We start from the raw sequence: 22,711 nt of genomic DNA, 5'->3' as shown, positions 1-22,711 counted from the left end.
AGCGCGCCACCCACGCGTGCCCGCAAGCGGCCTCGTCCTCCCCGCCCGCCCGCTCGCCGGGCACAGGCCGGGCCCCAGCGCAGCCCCGCCCGGGCACCGGGAGAGCGCGGAAGCGTCGCGGCGCCGCTTACCGAGCGGCAGCAGCAGCTGAGAGGGGCTGCTGCTCGCCTTGGCCGCCATGCTGGACACAGACCCGAGCAATCGCTACCGCCTCCCGCAAAGACCGAGCCAGCAGCCCCGACGAGCGGATGGCAGAGCCGTCGCTCCTCGGCCCCGCCCCGTGTGCCGGTAAACGCGGGAACGAGCACTGTCTCTTCAAACACCTTTTGCATTCTTCATCCTACAGCACTAAAGAAATAGCAGAATCCCTTAGCACAGGATAATTGTGCAATACAAGTGCCAGGTTTGTCGTGCTGGTAAAAGATATTGTCAAAAGATGTGCGGCTGTCGGTCTTTCCTCAAGACAAAAGGCAAACGAGCTGGTTCCATCCGAGGCGAGGCAAACCAAATGCAAGCACTGACAGCAGTGCAGAGCAAAATGGCCCCGCGACGGGGCCCTCGTGGCCCTGCGGGCCGCCATGCCGGCCACCGCAGCGTTCGCTGGGGACGCCGCGAGCCTCTGTTGTGGCAGTTGGAGCACAGCCGTGCCAGCCGCGCCAGCGCTCGGAGAGAAGAGGCCGCAGCGAGCAGAAGACAGAAGAGGAGGCTCACGGACCCCCCGGCCCATGGCTCCGCCGCCCAAGAAACGGCGGCAGCCTGTCGCGAGCACCAGCACCGCCCACAGGCGAGAGGAGGAGCCGATGGAGGTTGACCCACCCCGGGAGGAGGAGGAGCAGCCCATGGACATCGACCCGCCTCGGGAGGAGGCGGAGCCGATGGACGTGGACCCGCCTCAGGCAGGGCTGCTGGGGCACAAGAGCAGCATGGGCGGGCAGCCCCCGGCGCCGTGGTGCCCGAAGCGCCGCAGGACGGCCGGGGGCTCTCCCAGAGCCCCCAAGCAGGCGCCTGGGCACAAGCGGCGCCGCCCCCGCAGCCGCCACTAGCCGCCTCCGGGGCATGGGACGGGATGGGATGGGCCGGGCCGGAGCAGCAGCCGCTCTGGAGCCGCAGGTGAGCCCGGCTTCCCAGCCCGCATCCCCGGCCCTCATGCCGGGGCATCTCCTCTGCCCTGGGGCCTGGGGAAGAGGCGAGGAGAGTCGCTGCCATCTTCTGGTCGGCAGCCCCAGAGCACCGGGAGGAGTCCTCAGGAGCCACCACAGGCGGCCAGGACACCCAAGGGCAGCGCTGGAGCTGGAGCTTGCCTTCAAGGGAAAAGGTTTGCACATTGCACAAATAAGTCAGACTTTTTCTCCTTCTCCCTGTAGACGTGTATACAGACTCTAGAGTTAATAGAAATGTGTAGATATAGAAAATAAAAACCACATATGTGCGTGCGTGCGTGTGTGTGTGTGTGCACAGAAGCCCACTGGAGACCGCCAGAGACCGTCGGGGACCGAAGGACGCCGCTGGAGGACATCGTCGGAGACCAAAGGACAGCGTGGGATCTGCACCTTGCCTTCAAAAGAGGAAAAGTTTGGAGACAAAACCTTACGAGGTATGCTTTGTATTCAGAGCCTGGTCTTTTGGAACCCTTCTCTTACTCCTCTGATTGGCTGAGATTCAAGGGTCTCGTTTACTTCTGTGTTCTCTGCTCCTCCTCTCCTTCCCCTCTTGCTGTTTTCCTCCGTCATCTCTGTTGTGTCCTCTTGTTACGTGCAGTAAGTTTCATCTCTGGCATTTTGTTTTCTCTGCCCAGGTTTGCTCAGGAATTCTTGACAGGACAGTTGGAAGCAGGATTTTCCAAAGTGTCCTTGCCCCCAAGGTCCGTCAGGTGAGAGGCCTTTGGGCACTCTCCCAAGTCCAGGAGATGGCTCCAGCGCAAGGTAGGACAGGCTAGGCTAGGATAGGATAGGCTAGGGCTTGGGCAGGTCCTGGGAGGCGTGAGCAGCCTGTGGGACAAGGAGCCAGGTCTGGCTCACATGCTCAGGGAACAGCCGATCGCCAGCACTGGGGTCAGGAAGGAATTTTTTCCCCCGGGGCAGATTGGCACTGGTCCCCGGGGGTTTTTTTGCCTTCCTCTGCAGCATTGAGCATGACCACTTTGCAGAGCTCCTCTGGGCCCTTTTGGCTCGGATCCTGCCTGCTGCTCAAGCACCAGGAAGATGGCCTCTCGTGCCCTGCAGCTGGGGGGAGGAAGGCTTTTTTTTTCCCCCAGGTGGGACAGCAAGCGTCTCCGGGGGTTTTTTGCCTTCCTCTGCAGCGCTGAGCACGGCCCCTTGCCACGGCTTCTTTGGGCCATTTGGGCTGGGTGCCTGCTGCTCCACGAGCTGGCCCTAAACTTAGCTAGAACAGCACACCCAAACCAGCATGGAACAACTCACCTAACCCAACCTACACCAACAGCAAGCAACTAACCGACCTTCAAGAACCTAAAATAAAATAAAAAGAAACACTTTGTATCCATTGTGTTTTTTGTCCTTGAAAGTGTTTTTTAGGGAAAAGAGGAGGGAGGGGGGAGTGAGAGGGAGGGAGGGAGGGAGGGGGGAGTGAGAGGGAGGGAGGGAGGGAGGGGGGAGTGAGAGGGAGGGAGGGAGGGGGGAGTGAGAGGGAGGGAGGGAGGGAGGGGGGAGTGAGAGGGAGGGAGGGAGGGAGGGGGGAGTGAGAGGGAGGGAGGGAGGGAGGGGGGAGTGAGAGGGAGGGAGGGAGGGAGGGGGGAGTGAGAGGGAGGGAGGGAGGGAGGGGGGAGTGAGAGGGAGGGAGGGAGGGAGGGGGGAGTGAGAGGGAGGGAGGGAGGGAGGGGGGAGTGAGAGGGAGGGAGGGAGGGAGGGGGGAGTGAGAGGGAGGGAGGGGGGAGTGAGAGGGAGGGAGGGAGGGAGGGGGGAGTGAGAGGGAGGGAGGGAGGGGGGAGTGAGAGGGAGGGAGGGAGGGAGGGAGGGGGGAGTGAGAGGGAGGGAGGGAGGGAGGGAGGGGGGAGTGAGAGGGAGGGAGGGGGGAGCGAGAGGGAGGGAGGGAGGGGGGAGCGGGAGGGAGGGAGGGAGGGGGGAGCGGGAGGGAGGGAGGGAGGGGGGAGCGGGAGGGAGGGAGGGAGGGGGGAGCGGGAGGGAGGGAGGGAGGGGGGAGCGGGAGGGAGGGAGGGAGGGGGGAGCGGGAGGGAGGGAGGGGGGAGCGGGAGGGAGGGAGGGGGGAGCGGGAGGGAGGGAGGGAGGGGGGAGGGAGAGGGAGGGAGGGAGGGGGGAGGGAGAGGGAGGGAGGGAGGGGGGAGGGAGAGGGAGGGAGGGGGGAGGGAGAGGGAGGGAGGGAGGGGGGAGGGAGAGGGAGGGAGGGGGGAGGGAGAGGGAGGGAGGGGGGAGGGAGAGGGAGGGAGGGGGGAGGGAGAGGGAGGGAGGGGGGAGAGGGAGGGAGGGAGGGGGGAGAGGGAGGGAGGGAGGGGGGAGTGGGAGGGAGGGAGGGGGGAGTGGGAGGGAGGGAGGGGGGAGTGGGAGGGAGGGAGGGAGGGGGGAGTGGGAGGGAGGGAGGGAGGGGGGAGTGGGAGGGAGGGAGGGAGGGAGGGGGGAGTGAGAGAGAGGGAGGGAGGGGGGAGTGAGAGAGAGGGAGGGAGGCAGGGGGGAGAGAGTGAGAGGGAGGGAGGGAGGCAGGGGGGAGAGAGTGAGAGGGAGGGAGGGAGGGAGGGGGGAGAGAGTGAGAGGGAGGGAGGGGGGGGAGAGAGTGAGAGGGAGGGAGGGGGGGGAGAGAGTGGGGGGGGGGGGGAGAGAGTGAGAGGGAGGGAGGGGGGAGAGAGAGGGAGGGAGGGGGGAGAGAGAGGGAGGGAGGGGGGAGAGAGAGGGAGGGAGGGGGGAGAGAGAGGGAGGGAGGGGGGAGAGAGAGGGAGGGAGGGGGGAGAGAGACAGAGGGAGGGAGGGGAGGGAGGGAGGGGGGAGAGAGAGAAAGGGAGCGAGGGGGGAGAGAGAGAAAGGGAGCGAGGGGGGAGGGAGGGAGGGGGAGTGAGGAGGGATAGGATGGGGAGGGGGGGACAGAGCGGGGAGCGCGGGAGAGACAGGGGGGCAGAAGGGGTGAGAGACAGGGGATGGGGGGGAGGGGAGATGATAGAGGGAGCTACCATTTCAAGGGTTAACTAAACATATCATGGGTGCCTACTAAGAAACTACCACTTTAAGGCTTAGGCACACAAGAAGTGCTTAGTTTAGAGCTTTATGTAGACTTATGCTAAGAAAAACAGAACCCCCTCGAATGCCAAGATAAGAAGTTTTACTGCACCCAGCTGTAAACTTGAGGAGACGAGATAACAAAGATTTAGAGCAAAAGGGGGCGCCAGCCTGGTTTCAATCGACTTGGCAGCTTGGGTCCCAGTCAATTCAACATAATGAGCCAAAGGTAAAAAGTTCACTGTGACCAAGCTGAAGGAGCCTTCATTCAAAGACCCCTCCTCAAGACCACCAGATGGCACTGCGCAGGCGCAACAGGGAGCTGTCTAGGAGGAGACTTTGCAAATTATGACCTGGGACTCATTTTAATAAGAAGCGGGGAAAGGTTATGAATAAGTATAGGCGTTCCTGGGGTCACTATGAATACCTAACACCTTGCTGTATTTAAACACACCTCGTAGTGTTAGAAGGTGCGCATGAATGGTGGAACGATCCCCCTTGCGCCCGATATCAGATAAACACACCCGCTTTATAACCTTGCACGTTGTAAAGTTTTATGACTTTCTAGGTTGTAAAGTTGTTTCCACGTATCAATTTTGGCCACCACGAAGGCACAAGCTCTGCCCGGCTGTGCGGACCGCCTGAGAGAAACGGACCTCCCAGACGTGTCCCGAACCTTTTATTTCAGAGGGGCTCCGTTCCACTCCGGCTGGTCACCGCGGGGGCAGACGACGACTTTTTGAATTAAGCGGATAAGGTATGCTTCTGTTTTACTGTAACGTGGGCCTGCAACATGGGGGGCCAGCAACTGGCGACGGAAGCCTCCGCATGGCCAGATTCCCCATATTGCTGTAAATGGGCACCTACCTAAGGGGGCTACTGACTTGACTCCACCAGAAGGGGGTCAGCCGCTAGCCATCTTGGGGGTAGATCGAGTAACCCTGAGTGAGCCTTCTGTTGCGTCCCGGTCACGGGAGCCAGGATGGACCCGCTAATGACTGCATGGAAGTGGGAGAAGGGTAAACAGACTCTCCGCTCGTGGGTTCGAGTCCCCCCATGGCAACTGAAGCTTTATAACAGAACCAACCTAAGCCACCCAACCTCAAATCATCTAAACAACCTCAACCAAACCACCTACACCAACCTCAAACAAAATACTGAAAACAACCTCAATGAAAACAACTTCACATACCCCACCTAAAACAACCAAGGGGAAAACAACTTCAACCAAATATCACCTCCATCAAGCTACCTAAACCCACCAGCCTTCACCAACCCAGCCTCCCACAACCACCCTCAAAGAAGAACCTGCCTCAAACAAACCACCTCCAACCACCTCAACAACCTCAACCAAGCTACCAAAACCAAAAACCTCCCTCCACCAAAACAGCCCCTGCTTGGAAGGGCTCCAGCACGGCTGCAACATCCGCAGCTGCCACTCGGCACCTCTCCCTGCGGGCAACACAAGCGCCTGGCAGGGACCAAAGCGCTCCTCGTGCATCCCTGCCCAAGAAGCACGGCAGCAAAACAAGCTGCGGAAGGCAAAAAGTCTGCTCGTCATCGCTACGTGTCACGTAGCTCTGGAAAACATCCCACGGTACCACACCCGTCATCATCTTCTTCTCCTTCTTCTTCTTCTTTTGGGCATGGTCAGTCCCGCGCCTCATTCTCAAGGTTCTCCCTCTTACGAACCAGGGAAAGCTTGGCCTCTATTCCTGCTGCTGCTCTCTGCAGCTCTCAAAATCACTCTCTTTATGCCTCAGGAAAGGGTTTGTGTCCAGCTGGATTGAGTCCCTGGTCTTCCTTGCTGTGGGACCCAGCGGGCTTTTTATGTGGGGCAGAGAGGAGATGGCTACTAGGGTGGCCTCGAGGCTGCAGGGCTGGTTTCTGCCTGAGAGAAGAGAAACAGCAGGAGGTTTGTTCCGGGAAGCCGAGCGGCGGAGGAGGCCTCAGGGACACCCAGCAGCTGTGCCCAGTGAATGCACACCAAGGGCAGGGACAGCCTCCTGGGCCTCTTCAGCTCAGGGACTGATTCGGGGCCAGCACCCCAAAGGCTTCCTCCATAGGGTGCTGGGCGGATTGGGGGCGGGCGGGGCTGCACACGTGGGGCTCTGTCACCCCCACGTCACAATGCCAGCACCCGGCAACGCAGAGCTCACAATGCCCTGGGCAGGATCAAAGGGAGCAGCCGGGTCCCGCGTCCACTGCCAGAGCTGGCCCGGGGGCAGCCCCTACACATCCCGGAGGAAGCACTTGAGGAGCTGGTGGCATCACAGGGCAGGGGCTGAGGGAGGAAGAGCTTGCGTGAGGCTGCTGGAGGTTCTCCACTGTAAGACAATCTGCTGCCAGGGCCACCTTCAAACCTCAGCTCATGGATGGAAATCCTTTTCAGCTGGGTAGCAGTGGCAAGACCAAGGGAATTTCTTCTTGAGGAGCACTGCAGAGCTCTTCAAGGACGATATCAAGGATGAAAGCCAAAGCAGGAAAAGAGCTATCAAGTCCAAGGAAAGATACGGTAAACAGCACAAAACCATTCAGGACTTCTTCCCGAGCAGACAGCGTCACCATAAATGACAGCATAGCAGCACGTCACTTGCTGCATTGGGAAGGAATGGCACACGGACTGCCAGGGCCACCTTCCAAGCTTATCTGATGGCTGGAAATCCTTTTCAGCTGGATAGCAGTGGCAAGACCAAGGGAATTCCTTCGGGAGGAGCACTGCAGAGCTCACCATCTTCATCCCCTGTGGAGCCAGGCTCAGCAGCCGTAAGAACTAGGATGTAAAGGGGTTGCAAGGGGTTGCAGTGCTTTGGGACAACCACTGGTGTCCCACCAGGCACAGGAAGCATTCTAGTCCCCGCCAAGGTCCATCAGGTCAGGGGCATTTGAGCACTCTCGGGAGTCCCGGAGATGACTCCAGCTCAAGGGAGGACAGGACAGGACAGGACAGGACAGGACAGGATAGGATAGGATAGGGCTGGGGCAGGTCGTGGGAGGCGTGAGCAGCCTGTGGGACAAGGAGCCAGGTCTGGCTCACATGCTCAGGGAACAGCCGATCGCCAGCACTGGGGTCAGGAAGGAATTTTTTCCCCCGGGGCAGATTGGCACTGGTCCCCGGGGGTTTTTTGCCTTCCTCTGCAGCATTGAGCATGACCACTTTGCAGAGCTCCTCTGGGCCCTTTTGGCTCGGATCCTGCCTGCTGCTCAAGCACCAGGAAGATGGCCTCTCGTGCCCTGCAGCTGGGGGGAGGAAGGCTTTTTTTTTCCCCCAGGTGGGACGGCAAGCGTCTCCGGGGGTTTTTTGCCTTCCTCTGCAGCGCTGAGCACGGCCCCTTGCCACGGCTTCTTTGGGCCATTTGGGCTGGGTGCCTGCTGCTCCACGAGCTGGCCCTAAACTTAGCTAGAACAGCCTGCCCAAACCAGCATAGAACAGCTCACCTAAACCAACCTTAAAGAAGCTAAACCAATCTGCCTTAAAAAACTTCCATCAGCCACCAACAACCTAAACGGAACCTTAAACAATCTACAACAAATTACCTAAACCAAACAAAATAAACCAACCTAAACACCCTAAAACAAACCTATCTAAACCAAATGATCTAAAAAAATCCTACCTAAAACAATCTAAAACTACATAAACCGGCATTTCTCAACCAACCTTAAGCAACCTAGAACCAAACAAGCTAAACAAACTGAAACCAACCAATCTTAACCTAAAATAACCATTAAACAATCTCAAACAACTTAAAACCAATCTAATAAAGGATAAAACCACCTAAAGCGACCGATCTAAACCAACCTCAAAAATAGGAAACCAAATGACATAACCACACCAAAATGACCTAAAGCAAACAACCCAAAGCTAAATAGAACCACTGAAACCAGCCTACGACGACCAAGCTAAAAACCAATCTAGATCAACTCAACTTCAACAACAAAGCTAAAACACCCTAAAAAACCTCAACAACAAAAACCCAACCACCAGCCACCCTGCCCCAGGCAGTGTCTCACTTGGATGTGCCTGCAGTCTTGGAAGCCTGACTACCCCAGGTTCTCCTCCTAACGGACCCTGAGCTTGTTTGGAGGTCCTCAAGCACGGCGCAGCTACCGTATACCCTTGACCTAGCAATGGTTCGCCTCTAGCGGGGAACGTCGTCCTCTTTGAGCAAGGCGGGGAAACACGTGGAGCAGGGAAGGAGGAAGGGGACGTCTGCCGAGACAGCAGAAACAGCCCAATCGAGCCTGGTGATTAGTGGGGGGACACATGTCCCAGCGAGACTGCACTCACATCCAAAGCATCCAGACACAACCGAAAACCAACTAAACACAATGTACATCTAACCAAACCACCTAAAGCACCCTCAACAACCAATCTAAGCCACCCCAGCCTGAAGGAACCCATCTTCAAAACATGCGCCGTGCATAACACTGCCCTAAACAACCTACCAGGAAATAACTAAACCAACCTAAACCAAACAACCTGAACCAACCTTAACAGAAACCCTTCAAGCGACCTAAACAATGTAAACCAAACCTGCCTAAACCAACCTACCTAAAAACACAGACACTCACCAACCCACCTAAACTGCTTACTGAAAAGAAACAACCTCAAATAACCAACCAACCAACCAACCCACCCCCAACTTAAAATCATCTAAACAAACCTCAACCAAACTACAGAAAACAGCCTCAATGAAAACAGCTTCAGATAGGCCACCTACAACAACCGACGGAAGACAACTTCAACCAAAAATCACCTGCATCAAGCAACCTGAACCCACCAGCCTTCAACAACCAGCCTCTCACAGCCACCCTCAAAGAACCTGCCTCAAACCAACCTCAAACGACCGCAACAAACTGAACCAAGCTACTAAAACCAGAAACCTAAACCAAACTAACACAACCAGTGCTAAAGAATCCTCAGAAAACAGCACCAACCAAAGAACCCAGCAAAACCGAGAAAAAGAAACCTCCTCAGCTAAACCACACAGAGCAGCGCTAAGAAAATCACATCAAACAACCTGAACCCACCCACCTAAACTAACCAACCCAAACCAAGCTAAACCATCAAACCGGAAACAAGCAGCTAAGACCGCCAACCTAAACCAAACTTAACAAACCTTAACCTAAAACAACCAGCCTTCAGTGACCTACGAACACACAACCTACCAACAACGTCATACAGCGTCAAACAACCACCTTCGAACAACCAGTCTCAAAAAGCCTACCAAAACCAACTCATAGAAACTGACCTACACCAACCAAACGAAACAAACTTAAAAAACCCCAACAAAACCAGAACAACAGCAACAAGAGAAACAACACCACCACCACCAAAACAAAAAAAAACAAACAAGGTAGAAAGAAACAGGCAAAACCCAAACAAGTTACAGACAAAGAAGGCAGATGTAGGGAACAGGATGCAGAGATGTTGCATGGGGACCCAGTGCTTTGGAGCAGCCACTGGTGTCCTGTCAGGAACAGGAAGGATTCGCAGCTGCCACTCGGCAGCTCTCCCTGCGGGCAACACCAGCGCCTGGCAGGGACCAGAGCGCTTCTCGTGCATCCCTGCCCAAGAAGCACAGCAGCAAAACAAGCTGTGGAAGGCAAAACACCTGCTTGTCATCGCTACATGTGATGCTTTGGAAAAGATCCCACAGTACCACATACCTCTTCTTTTGTGCATGGTCAGTCCCGCGCCTCATTCTCAAGGTTCTCCCTCTTCAGGAAGCAGGGAAAGCTTGGCCTCTATTCCTGCTGCTGCTCTCTGCAGCTCTGGGACTTGCCTTTGCCAGCCTGCAAGGGCTGTTTGTTCAAGCTAAAGTGAAGAACGCATCAGCCTGCTCCTGGCTACACGTGGGCTTGCGTTAAGGATTGTGAGCACTGGCTCTGAAACAGAGTGAGAAACAGAAATGACATGAAATAACATCAAAGGAAGTACATTAAAAAGTAAAATAAAACCAAATAAAATAGAAACACTTGTATCCATTGCGTTTTGTGTCCTGGGAATTGGTTTTTAGGGAAGAGTGAAGGAAGGGAGAGGGAAGGGGGAAGGGAAGGGAAAAGAAGGCGGAGGAGAAAAGAAAGCCCTGACAGAGCCCTGAGGGCTCCATACCTGAAAGAAATTGTGCTGTTTTCACCGAAAGCGAACTGATTTTCTTCATGCAGCTAGAAACCTTTCTTTTTCACAGCTCGCACGCTCATTATTTGGAATTAGTTTGAGAACAAGAGCTAACACCCCAGCACAGAACTAATGCTTGTAATTGCTCTGGTCTGAGAGCCAAGGACATTCTGACTGCTCTGCCCACAGATGGGACCTGCCGAGGAAGGGGGGCAGAGATGGGACAGAGCTTGACTGACATCCAGGCTGATCAAGAAGAGTATTTCATCCCATTAGCATCACGGTCATTATTGAAGGAGGGAGGGGATCTTTCTCACTCTCTCAGGCGTGCAGTGGAATCTTGATCAACTGGCCACATGGGTCAGGAAAGCTACCTGGCAAGCAAAAAGATCCATTGCACTCTTCTGCTCAGCACATCAAGATTTGCCCTCTGAGTCGCGGCAATTTCTTGAATATCACCAAGAATCAAAACAGGTTTCAAAGAGCAACATGGCATGACCAAATAATAAATGCTTCTCTTTAAGTCCACTCATTTGTTTAATCTTTGCCTAGACCTTCAGGAAATGGAAAACCAAACTCACTACGGAGAAGTTCAACACAACAACCCACGCCAAATCAAGGCTACCAGGTAGGAACCCGATGACAAGGATCAGTCACGCAACTGCTACCCTATGACAGGGCTGCCCCGAACAGATCACCCCCAAGGATTCAGTCCAAGGCAGAAACTACTCAGCTGGCAAACATTCCAAAAAAACAAGCACGTTTTGCTTACACACCTTACAGCAAGTTTTCCCTCAGGAAACACAAAATGAAACAGCAACAACAAGCAGAAATAATACTCACAAGCCTGTAACATCTTCGACGGGATTTTCCCGCACCGGCCGACACCGCCGGACCCGGCGGGCACAGCCGCTCCCCCCGCTCCAGCTGCCCGCCAAGCGGCGGCGCCGAGCGCGCCACCCACGCGTGCCCGCAAGCGGCCTCGTCCTCCCCGCCCGCCCGCTCGCCGGGCACAGGCCGGGCCCCAGCGCAGCCCCGCCCGGGCACCGGGAGAGCGCGGAAGCGTCGCGGCGCCGCTTACCGAGCGGCAGCAGCAGCTGAGAGGGGCTGCTGCTCGCCTTGGCCGCCATGCTGGACACAGACCCGAGCAATCGCTACCGCCTCCCGCAAAGACCGAGCCAGCAGCCCCGACGAGCGGATGGCAGAGCCGTCGCTCCTCGGCCCCGCCCCGTGTGCCGGTAAACGCGGGAACGAGCACTGTCTCTTCAAACACCTTTTGCATTCTTCATCCTACAGCACTAAAGAAATAGCAGAATCCCTTAGCACAGGATAATTGTGCAATACAAGTGCCAGGTTTGTCGTGCTGGTAAAAGATATTGTCAAAAGATGTGCGGCTGTCGGTCTTTCCTCAAGACAAAAGGCAAACGAGCTGGTTCCATCCGAGGCGAGGCAAACCAAATGCAAGCACTGACAGCAGTGCAGAGCAAAATGGCCCCGCGACGGGGCCCTCGTGGCCCTGCGGGCCGCCATGCCGGCCACCGCAGCGTTCGCTGGGGACGCCGCGAGCCTCTGTTGTGGCAGTTGGAGCACAGCCGTGCCAGCCGCGCCAGCGCTCGGAGAGAAGAGGCCGCAGCGAGCAGAAGACAGAAGAGGAGGCTCACGGACCCCCCGGCCCATGGCTCCGCCGCCCAAGAAACGGCGGCAGCCTGTCGCGAGCACCAGCACCGCCCACAGGCGAGAGGAGGAGCCGATGGAGGTTGACCCACCCCGGGAGGAGGAGGAGCAGCCCATGGACATCGACCCGCCTCGGGAGGAGGCGGAGCCGATGGACGTGGACCCGCCTCAGGCAGGGCTGCTGGGGCACAAGAGCAGCATGGGCGGGCAGCCCCCGGCGCCGTGGTGCCCGAAGCGCCGCAGGACGGCCGGGGGCTCTCCCAGAGCCCCCAAGCAGGCGCCTGGGCACAAGCGGCGCCGCCCCCGCAGCCGCCACTAGCCGCCTCCGGGGCATGGGACGGGATGGGATGGGCCGGGCCGGAGCAGCAGCCGCTCTGGAGCCGCAGGTGAGCCCGGCTTCCCAGCCCGCATCCCCGGCCCTCATGCCGGGGCATCTCCTCTGCCCTGGGGCCTGGGGAAGAGGCGAGGAGAGTCGCTGCCATCTTCTGGTCGGCAGCCCCAGAGCACCGGGAGGAGTCCTCAGGAGCCACCACAGGCGGCCAGGACACCCAAGGGCAGCGCTGGAGCTGGAGCTTGCCTTCAAGGGAAAAGGTTTGCACATTGCACAAATAAGTCAGACTTTTTCTCCTTCTCCCTGTAGACGTGTATACAGACTCTAGAGTTAATAGAAATGTGTAGATATAGAAAATAAAAACCACATATGTGCGTGCGTGCGTGTGTGTGTGTGTGCACAGAAGCCCACTGGAGACCGCCAGAGACCGTCGGGGACCGAAGGACGCCGCTGGAGGACATCGTCGGAGACCAAAGGACAGCGTGGGATCTGCACCTTGCCTTCAAAAGAGGAAAAGTTTGGAGACAAAACCTTACGAGGTATGCTTTGTATTCAGAGCCTGGTCTTTTGGAACCCTTCTCTTACTCCTCTGATTGGCTGAGATTCAAGGGTCTCGTTTACTTCTGTGTTCTCTGCTCCTCCTCTCCTTCCCCTCTTGCTGTTTTCCTCCGTCATCTCTGTTGTGTCCTCTTGTTACGTGCAGTAAGTTTCATCTCTGGCATTTTGTTTTCTCTGCCCAGGTTTGCTCAGGAATTCTTGACAGGACAGTTGGAAGCAGGATTTTCCAAAGTGTCCTTGCCCCCAAGGTCCGTCAGGTGAGAGGCCTTTGGGCACTCTCCCAAGTCCAGGAGATGGCTCCAGCGCAAGGTAGGACAGGCTAGGCTAGGATAGGATAGGCTAGGGCTTGGGCAGGTCCTGGGAGGCGTGAGCAGCCTGTGGGACAAGGAGCCAGGTCTGGCTCACATGCTCAGGGAACAGCCGATCGCCAGCACTGGGGTCAGGAAGGAATTTTTTCCCCCGGGGCAGATTGGCACTGGTCCCCGGGGGTTTTTTTGCCTTCCTCTGCAGCATTGAGCATGACCACTTTGCAGAGCTCCTCTGGGCCCTTTTGGCTCGGATCCTGCCTGCTGCTCAAGCACCAGGAAGATGGCCTCTCGTGCCCTGGAGCTGGGGGGAGGAAGGCTTTTTTTTTCCCCCAGGTGGGACAGCAAGCGTCTCCGGGGGTTTTTTGCCTTCCTCTGCAGCGCTGAGCACGGCCCCTTGCCACGGCTTCTTTGGGCCATTTGGGCTGGGTGCCTGCTGCTCCACGAGCTGCCCTTAACTTAGCTAGAACAGCACACCCAAACCAGCATAGAACAACTCACCTAAAGCAACCTACAACAGCAAGCAACTAACCGACCTTCAAGAACCTAACATTAAAATAAAAAGAAACACTTTGTATCCATTGTGTTTTGTGTCCTTGAAACTGTTTTTTAGGGAAAAGAGGAGGGAGGGGGGGAAGAGAGTGGGAGGGAGGGAGGGGGGGAAGAGAGTGGGAGGGAGGGAGGGGGGGGAGAGAGTGGGAGGGAGGGAGGGGGGGGAGACAGGGAGGGAGGGAGGGGGGAGAGAGAGAAAGGGAGCGAGGGGGGAGAGAGAGAAAGGGAGCGAGGGGGGAGGGAGGGGGAGTGAGGAGGGATAGGATGGGGAGGGGGGGACAGAGCGGGGAGCGCGGGAGAGACAGGGGGGCAGAAGGGGTGAGAGACAGGGGATGGGGGGGAGGGGAGATGATAGAGGGAGCTACCATTTCAAGGGTTAACTAAACATATCATGGGTGCCTACTAAGAAACTACCACTTTAAGGCTTAGGCACACAAGAAGTGCTTAGTTTAGAGCTTTATGTAGACTTATGCTAAGAAAAACAGAACCCCCTCGAATGCCAAGATAAGAAGTTTTACTGCACCCAGCTGTAAACTTGAGGAGACGAGATAACAAAGATTTAGAGCAAAAGGGGGCGCTAGCCTGGTTTCAATCGACTTGGCAGCTTGGGTCCCAGTCAATTCAACATAATGAGCCAAAGGTAAAAAGTTCCCTGTGACCAAGCTGAAGGAGCCTTCATTCAAAGACCCCTCCTCAAGACCACCAGATGGCACTGCGCAGGCGCAACAGGGAGCTGTCTAGGAGGAGACTTTGCAAATTATGACCTGGGACTCATTTTAATAAGAAGCGGGGAAAGGTTATGAATAAGTATAGGCGTTCCTGGGGTCACTATGAATACCTAACACCTTGCTGTATTTAAACACACCTCGTAGTGTTAGAAGGTGCGCATGAATGGTGGAACGATCCCCCTTGCGCCCGATATCAGATAAACACACCCGCTTTATAACCTTGCACGTTGTAAAGTTTTATGACTTTCTAGGTTGTAAAGTTGTTTCCACGTATCAATTTTGGCCACCACGAAGGCACAAGCTCTGCCCGGCTGTGCGGACCGCCTGAGAGAAACGGACCTCCCAGACGTGTCCCGAACCTTTTATTTCAGAGGGGCTCCGTTCCACTCCGGCTGGTCACCGCGGGGGCAGACGACGACTTTTTGAATTAAGCGGATAAGGTATGCTTCTGTTTTACTGTAACGTGGGCCTGCAACATGGGGGGCCAGCAACTGGCGAGGGAAGCCTCCGCATGGCCAGATTCCCCATATTGCTGTAAATGGGCACCTACCTAAGGGGGCTACTGACTTGACTCCACCAGAAGGGGGTCAGCCGCTAGCCATCTTGGGGGTAGATCGAGTAACCCTGAGTGAGCCTTCTGTTGCGTCCCGGTCACGGGAGCCAGGATGGACCCGCTAATGACTGCATGGAAGTGGGAGAAGGGTAAACAGACTCTCCGCTCGTGGGTTCGAGTCCCCCCATGGCAACTGAAGCTTTATAACAGAACCAACCTAAGCCACCCAACCTCAAATCATCTAAACAACCTCAACCAAACCACCTACACCAACCTCAAACAAAATACTGAAAACAACCTCAATGAAAACAACTTCACATACCCCACCTAAAACAACCAAGGGGAAAACAACTTCAACCAAATATCACCTCCATCAAGCTACCTAAACCCACCAGCCTTCACCAACCCAGCCTCCCACAACCACCCTCAAAGAAGAACCTGCCTCAAACAAACCACCTCCAACCACCTCAACAACCTCAACCAAGCTACCAAAACCAAAAACCTCCCTCCACCAAAACAGCCCCTGCTTGGAAGGGCTCCAGCGCGGCTGCAACATCCGCAGCTGCCACTCGGCACCTCTCCCTGCGGGCAACACAAGCGCCTGGCAGGGACCAAAGCGCTCCTCGTGCATCCCTGCCCAAGAAGCACGGCAGCAAAACAAGCTGCGGAAGGCAAAAAGTCTGCTCGTCATCGCTACGTGTCACGTAGCTCTGGAAAACATCCCACGGTACCACACCCGTCATCATCTTCTTCTCCTTCTTCTTCTTCTTTTGGGCATGGTCAGTCCCGCGCCTCATTCTCAAGGTTCTCCCTCTTACGAACCAGGGAAAGCTTGGCCTCTATTCCTGCTGCTGCTCTCTGCAGCTCTCAAAATCACTCTCTTTATGCCTCAGGAAAGGGTTTGTGTCCAGCTGGATTGAGTCCCTGGTCTTCCTTGCTGTGGGACCCAGCGGGCTTTTTATGTGGGGCAGAGAGGAGATGGCTACTAGGGTGGCCTCGAGGCTGCAGGGCTGGTTTCTGCCTGAGAGAAGAGAAACAGCAGGAGGTTTGTTCTGGGGAGCCGAGCGGCGGAGGAGGCCTCAGGGACACCCAGCAGCTGTGCCCAGTGAATGCACACCAAGGGCAGGGACAGCCTCCTGGGCCTCTTCAGCTCAGGGACTGATTCGGGGCCAGCACCCCAAAGGCTTCCTCCATAGGGTGCTGGGCGGATTGGGGGCGGGCGGGGCTGCACACGTGGGGCTCTGTCACCCCCACGTCACAATGCCAGCACCCGGCAACGCAGAGCTCACAATGCCCTGGGCAGGATCAAAGGGAGCAGCCGGGTCCCGCGTCCACTGCCAGAGCTGGCCCGGGGGCAGCCCCTACACATCCCGGAGGAAGCACTTGAGGAGCTGGTGGCATCACAGGGCAGGGGCTGAGGGAGGAAGAGCTTGCGTGAGGCTGCTGGAGGTTCTCCACTGTAAGACAATCTGCTGCCAGGGCCACCTTCAAACCTCAGCTCATGGATGGAAATCCTTTTCAGCTGGGTAGCAGTGGCAAGACGAAGGGAATTTCTTCTTGAGGAGCACTGCAGAGCTCTTCAAGGACGATATCAAGGATGAAAGCCAAAGCAGGAAAAGAGCTATCAAGTCCAAGGAAAGATACGGTAAACAGCACAAAACCATTCAGGACTTCTTCCCGAGCAGACAGCGTCACCATAAATGACAGCATAGCAGCACGTCACTTGCTGCATTGGGAAGGAATGGCACACGGACTGCCAGGGCCACCTTCCAAGCTTATCTGATGGCTGGAAATCCTTTTCAGCTGGATAGCAGTGGCAAGACCAAGGGAATTCCTTCGGGAGGAGCACTGCAGAGCTCACCATCTTCATCCCCTGTGGAGCCAGGCTCAGGAGCCGTAAGAACTAGGATGTAAAGGGGTTGCAAGGGGTTGCAGTGCTTTGGGACACCCACTGGTGTCCCACCAGGCACAGGAAGCATTCTAGTCCCCGCCAAGGTCCATCAGGTCAGGGGCATTTGAGCACTCTCGGGAGTCCCGGAGATGACTCCAGCTCAAGGGAGGACAGGACAGGACAGGATAGGATAGGATAGGATAGGGCTGGGGCAGGTCGTGGGAGGCGTGAGCAGCCTGTGGGACAAGGAGCCAGGTCTGGCTCACATGCTCAGGGAACAGCCGATCGCCAGCACTGGGGTCAGGAAGGAATTTTTTCCCCCGGGGCAGATTGGCACTGGTCCCCGGGGGTTTTTTGCCTTCCTCTGCAGCATTGAGCATGACCACTTTGCAGAGCTCCTCTGGGCCCTTTTGGCTCGGATCCTGCCTGCTGCTCAAGCACCAGGAAGATGGCCTCTGCAGCTGGGGGGAGGAAGGCTTTTTTTTTCCCCCAGGTGGGACGGCAAGCGTCTCCGGGGGTTTTTTGCCTTCCTCTGCAGCGCTGAGCACGGCCCCTTGCCACGGCTTCTTTGGGCCATTTGGGCTGGGTGCCTGCTGCTCCACGAGCTGGCCCTAAACTTAGCTAGAACAGCCTGCCCAAACCAGCATAGAACAGCTCACCTAAACCAACCTTAAAGAAGCTAAACCAATCTGCCTTAAAAAACTTCAATCAGCCACCAACAACCTAAACGGAACCTTAAACAATCTACAACAAATTACCTAAACCAAACAAAATAAACCAACCTAAACACCCTAAAACAAACCTATCTAAACCAAATGATCTAAAAAAATCCTACCTAAAACAATCTAAAACTACATAAACCGGCATTTCTCAACCAACCTTAAGCAACCTAGAACCAAACAAGCTAAACAAACTGAAACCAACCAATCTTAACCTAAAATAACCATTAAACAATCTCAAACAACTTAAAACCAATCTAATAAAGGATAAAACCACCTAAAGCGACCGATCTAAACCAACCTCAAAAATAGGAAACCAAATGACATAACCACACCAAAATGACCTAAAGCAAACAACCCAAAGCTAAATAGAACCACTGAAACCAGCCTACGACGACCAAGCTAAAAACCAATCTAGATCAACTCAACTTCAACAACAAAGCTAAAACACCCTAAAAAACCTCAACAACAAAAACCCAACCACCAGCCACCCTGCCCCAGGCAGTGTCTCACTTGGATGTGCCTGCAGTCTTGGAAGCCTGACTACCCCAGGTTCTCCTCCTAACGGACCCTGAGCTTGTTTGGAGGTCCTCAAGCACGGCGCAGCTACCGTATACCCTTGACCTAGCAACGGTTCGCCTCTAGCGGGGAACGTCGTCCTCTTTGAGCAAGGCGGGGAAACACGTGGAGCAGGGAAGGAGGAAGGGGACGTCTGCCGAGACAGCAGAAACAGCCCAATCGAGCCTGGTGATTAGTGGGGGGACACATGTCCCAGCGAGACTGCACTCACATCCAAAGCATCCAGACACAACCGAAAACCAACTAAACACAATGTACATCTAACCAAACCACCTAAAGCACCCTCAACAACCAATCTAAGCCACCCCAGCCTGAAGGAACCCATCTTCAAAACATGCGCCGTGCATAACACTGCCCTAAACAACCTACCAGGAAATAACTAAACCAACCTAAACCAAACAACCTGAACCAACCTTAACAGAAACCCTTCAAGCGACCTAAACAATGTAAACCAAACCTGCCTAAACCAACCTACCTAAAAACACAGACACTCACCAACCCACCTAAACTGCTTACTGAAAAGAAACAACCTCAAATAACCAACCAACCAACCAACCCACCCCCAACTTAAAATCATCTAAACAAACCTCAACCAAACTACAGAAAACAGCCTCAATGAAAACAGCTTCAGATAGGCCACCTACAACAACCGACGGAAGACAACTTCAACCAAAAATCACCTGCATCAAGCAACCTGAACCCACCAGCCTTCAACAACCAGCCTCTCACAGCCACCCTCAAAGAACCTGCCTCAAACCAACCTCAAACGACCGCAACAAACTGAACCAAGCTACTAAAACCAGAAACCTAAACCAAACTAACACAACCAGTGCTAAAGAATCCTCAGAAAACAGCACCAACCAAAGAACCCAGCAAAACCGAGAAAAAGAAACCTCCTCAGCTAAACCACACAGAGCAGCGCTAAGAAAATCACATCAAACAACCTGAACCCACCCACCTAAACTAACCAACCCAAACCAAGCTAAACCATCAAACCGGAAACAAGCAGCTAAGACCGCCAACCTAAACCAAACTTAACAAACCTTAACCTAAAACAACCAGCCTTCAGTGACCTACGAACACACAACCTACCAACAACGTCATACAGCGTCAAACAACCACCTTCGAACAACCAGTCTCAAAAAGCCTACCAAAACCAACTCATAGAAACTGACCTACACCAACCAAACGAAACAAACTTAAAAAACCCCAACAAAACCAGAACAACAGCAACAAGAGAAACAACACCACCACCACCAAAACAAAAAAAACCAAACAAGGTAGAAAGAAACAGGCAAAACCCAAACAAGTTACAGACAAAGAAGGCAGATGTAGGGAACAGGATGCAGAGATGTTGCATGGGGACCCAGTGCTTTGGAGCAGCCACTGGTGTCCTGTCAGGAACAGGAAGGATGCGCAGCTGCCACTCGGCAGCTCTCCCTGCGGGCAACACCAGCGCCTGGCCGGGACCAGAGCGCTTCTCGTGCATCCCTGCCCAAGAAGCACAGCAGCAAAACAAGCTGTGGAAGGCAAAACACCTGCTTGTCATCGCTACATGTGATGCTTTGGAAAAGATCCCACAGTACCACATACCTCTTCTTTTGTGCACGGTCAGTCCCGCGCCTCATTCTCAAGGTTCTCCCTCTTCAGGAACCAGGGAAAGCTTGGCCTCTATTCCTGCTGCTGCTCTCTGCAGCTCTGGGACTTGCCTTTGCCAGCCTGCAAGGGCTGTTTGTTCAAGCTAAAGTGAAGAACGCAGCAGCCTGCTCCTGGCTACACGTGGGCTTGCGTTAAGGATTGTGAGCACTGGCTCTGAAACAGAGTGAGAAACAGAAATGACATCAAATAACATCAAAGGAAGTACATTAAAAAATAAAATAAAACAAAATAAAATAGAAACACTTGTATCCATTGCGTTTTGTGTCCTGGGAAGTGGTTTTTAGGGAAGAGTGAAGGAAGGGAGAGGGAAGGGGGAAGGGAAGGGAAAAGAAGGCAGAGGAGAAAAGAAAGCCCTGACAGAGAGAGCCCTGAGGGCTCCATACCTGAAAGAAATTGTGCTGTTTTCACCGAAAGCGAACTGATTTTCTTCATGCAGTTAGAAACCTTTCTTTTTCACAGCTCGCACGCTCATTATTTGGAATTAGTTTGAGAACAAGAGCTAACACCCCAGCACAGAACTAATGCTTGTAATTGCTCTGGTCTGAGAGCCAAGGACATTCTGACTGCTCTGCCCACAGATGGGACCTGCCGAGGAAGGGGGGCAGCGATGGGACAGAGCTTGACTGACATCCAGGCTGATCAAGAAGAGTATTTCATCCCATTAGCATCACGGTCATTATTGAAGGAGGGAGGGGATCTTTCTCACTCTCTCAGGCGTGCAGTGGAATCTTGATCAACTGGCCACATGGGTCAGGAAAGCTACCTGGCAAGCAAAAAGATCCATTGCACTCTTCTGCTCAGCACATCAAGATTTGCCCTCTGAGTCGCGGCAATTTCTTGAATATCACCAAGAATCAAAACAGGTTTCAAAGAGCAACATGGCATGACCAAATAATAAATGCTTCTCTTTAAGTCCACTCATTTGTTTAATCTTTGCCTAGACCTTCAGGAAATGGAAAACCAAACTCACTACGGAGAAGTTCAACACAACAACCCACGCCAAATCAAGGCTACCAGGTAGGAACCCGATGACAAGGATCAGTCACGCAACTGCTACCCTATGACAGGGCTGCCCCGAACAGATCACCCCCAAGGATTCAGTCCAAGGCAGAAACTACTCAGCTGGCAAACATTCCAAAAAAACAAGCACGTTTTGCTTACACACCTTACAGCAAGTTTTCCCTCAGGAAACACAAAATGAAACAGCAACAACAAGCAGAAATAATACTCACAAGCCTGTAACATCTTCGACGGGATTTTCCCGCACCGGCCGACACCGCCGGACCCGGCGGGCACAGCCGCTCCCCCCGCTCCAGCTGCCCGCCAAGCGGCGGCGCCGAGCGCGCCACCCACGCGTGCCCGCAAGCGGCCTCGTCCTCCCCGCCCGCCCGCTCGCCGGGCACAGGCCGGGCCCCAGCGCAGCCCCGCCCGGGCACCGGGAGAGCGCGGAAGCGTCGCGGCGCCGCTTACCGAGCGGCAGCAGCAGCTGAGAGGGGCTGCTGCTCGCCTTGGCCGCCATGCTGGACACAGACCCGAGCAATCGCTACCGCCTCCCGCAAAGACCGAGCCAGCAGCCCCGACGAGCGGATGGCAGAGCCGTCGCTCCTCGGCCCCGCCCCGTGTGCCGGTAAACGCGGGAACGAGCACTGTCTCTTCAAACACCTTTTGCATTCTTCATCCTACAGCACTAAAGAAATAGCAGAATCCCTTAGCACAGGATAATTGTGCAATACAAGTGCCAGGTTTGTCGTGCTGGTAAAAGATATTGTCAAAAGATGTGCGGCTGTCGGTCTTTCCTCAAGACAAAAGGCAAACGAGCTGGTTCCATCCGAGGCGAGGCAAACCAAATGCAAGCACTGACAGCAGTGCAGAGCAAAATGGCCCCGCGACGGGGCCCTCGTGGCCCTGCGGGCCGCCATGCCGGCCACCGCAGCGTTCGCTGGGGACGCCGCGAGCCTCTGTTGTGGCAGTTGGAGCACAGCCGTGCCAGCCGCGCCAGCGCTCGGAGAGAAGAGGCCGCAGCGAGCAGAAGACAGAAGAGGAGGCTCACGGACCCCCCGGCCCATGGCTCCGCCGCCCAAGAAACGGCGGCAGCCTGTCGCGAGCACCAGCACCGCCCACAGGCGAGAGGAGGAGCCGATGGAGGTTGACCCACCCCGGGAGGAGGAGGAGCAGCCCATGGACATCGACCCGCCTCGGGAGGAGGCGGAGCCGATGGACGTGGACCCGCCTCAGGCAGGGCTGCTGGGGCACAAGAGCAGCATGGGCGGGCAGCCCCCGGCGCCGTGGTGCCCGAAGCGCCGCAGGACGGCCGGGGGCTCTCCCAGAGCCCCCAAGCAGGCGCCTGGGCACAAGCGGCGCCGCCCCCGCAGCCGCCACTAGCCGCCTCCGGGGCATGGGACGGGATGGGATGGGCCGGGCCGGAGCAGCAGCCGCTCTGGAGCCGCAGGTGAGCCCGGCTTCCCAGCCCGCATCCCCGGCCCTCATGCCGGGGCATCTCCTCTGCCCTGGGGCCTGGGGAAGAGGCGAGGAGAGTCGCTGCCATCTTCTGGTCGGCAGCCCCAGAGCACCGGGAGGAGTCCTCAGGAGCCACCACAGGCGGCCAGGACACCCAAGGGCAGCGCTGGAGCTGGAGCTTGCCTTCAAGGGAAAAGGTTTGCACATTGCACAAATAAGTCAGACTTTTTCTCCTTCTCCCTGTAGACGTGTATACAGACTCTAGAGTTAATAGAAATGTGTAGATATAGAAAATAAAAACCAGATGTGTGCGTGCACAGAAGCCCACTGGAGACCGCCAGAGACCGTCGGGGACCGAAGGACGCCGCTGGAGGACATCGTCGGAGACCAAAGGACAGCGTGG

The 22,711-nt window shown here is 55.6% G+C and overlaps 1 long non-coding RNA gene across 2 annotated transcripts in view; it reads right to left on the bottom strand.

The window, feature by feature from the left end:
- The window catches only part of LOC139827217 (uncharacterized), a 29,607-nt gene extending 18,503 nt beyond the window's left edge, over window positions 1–11,104 (bottom strand). Inside the window, exon 1 of one of the 2 annotated variants that reach the window (XR_011737559.1) lies at window positions 9,852–11,104. This is a non-coding gene — a long non-coding RNA (uncharacterized lncRNA). The remainder of the gene's footprint in view (window positions 1–9,851) is intronic. The other variant, XR_011737558.1, reaches the window with a different exon arrangement.
- Window positions 11,105–22,711: the final 11,607 nt, after the last annotated feature.

This window comes from Patagioenas fasciata, chromosome 2, assembly GCF_037038585.1.
Source record: "Patagioenas fasciata isolate bPatFas1 chromosome 2, bPatFas1.hap1, whole genome shotgun sequence".
NCBI classification, from domain to species: Eukaryota; Metazoa; Chordata; class Aves; order Columbiformes; family Columbidae; genus Patagioenas; species Patagioenas fasciata.
This window is presented reverse-complemented; position numbering and strand designations above follow the sequence as displayed.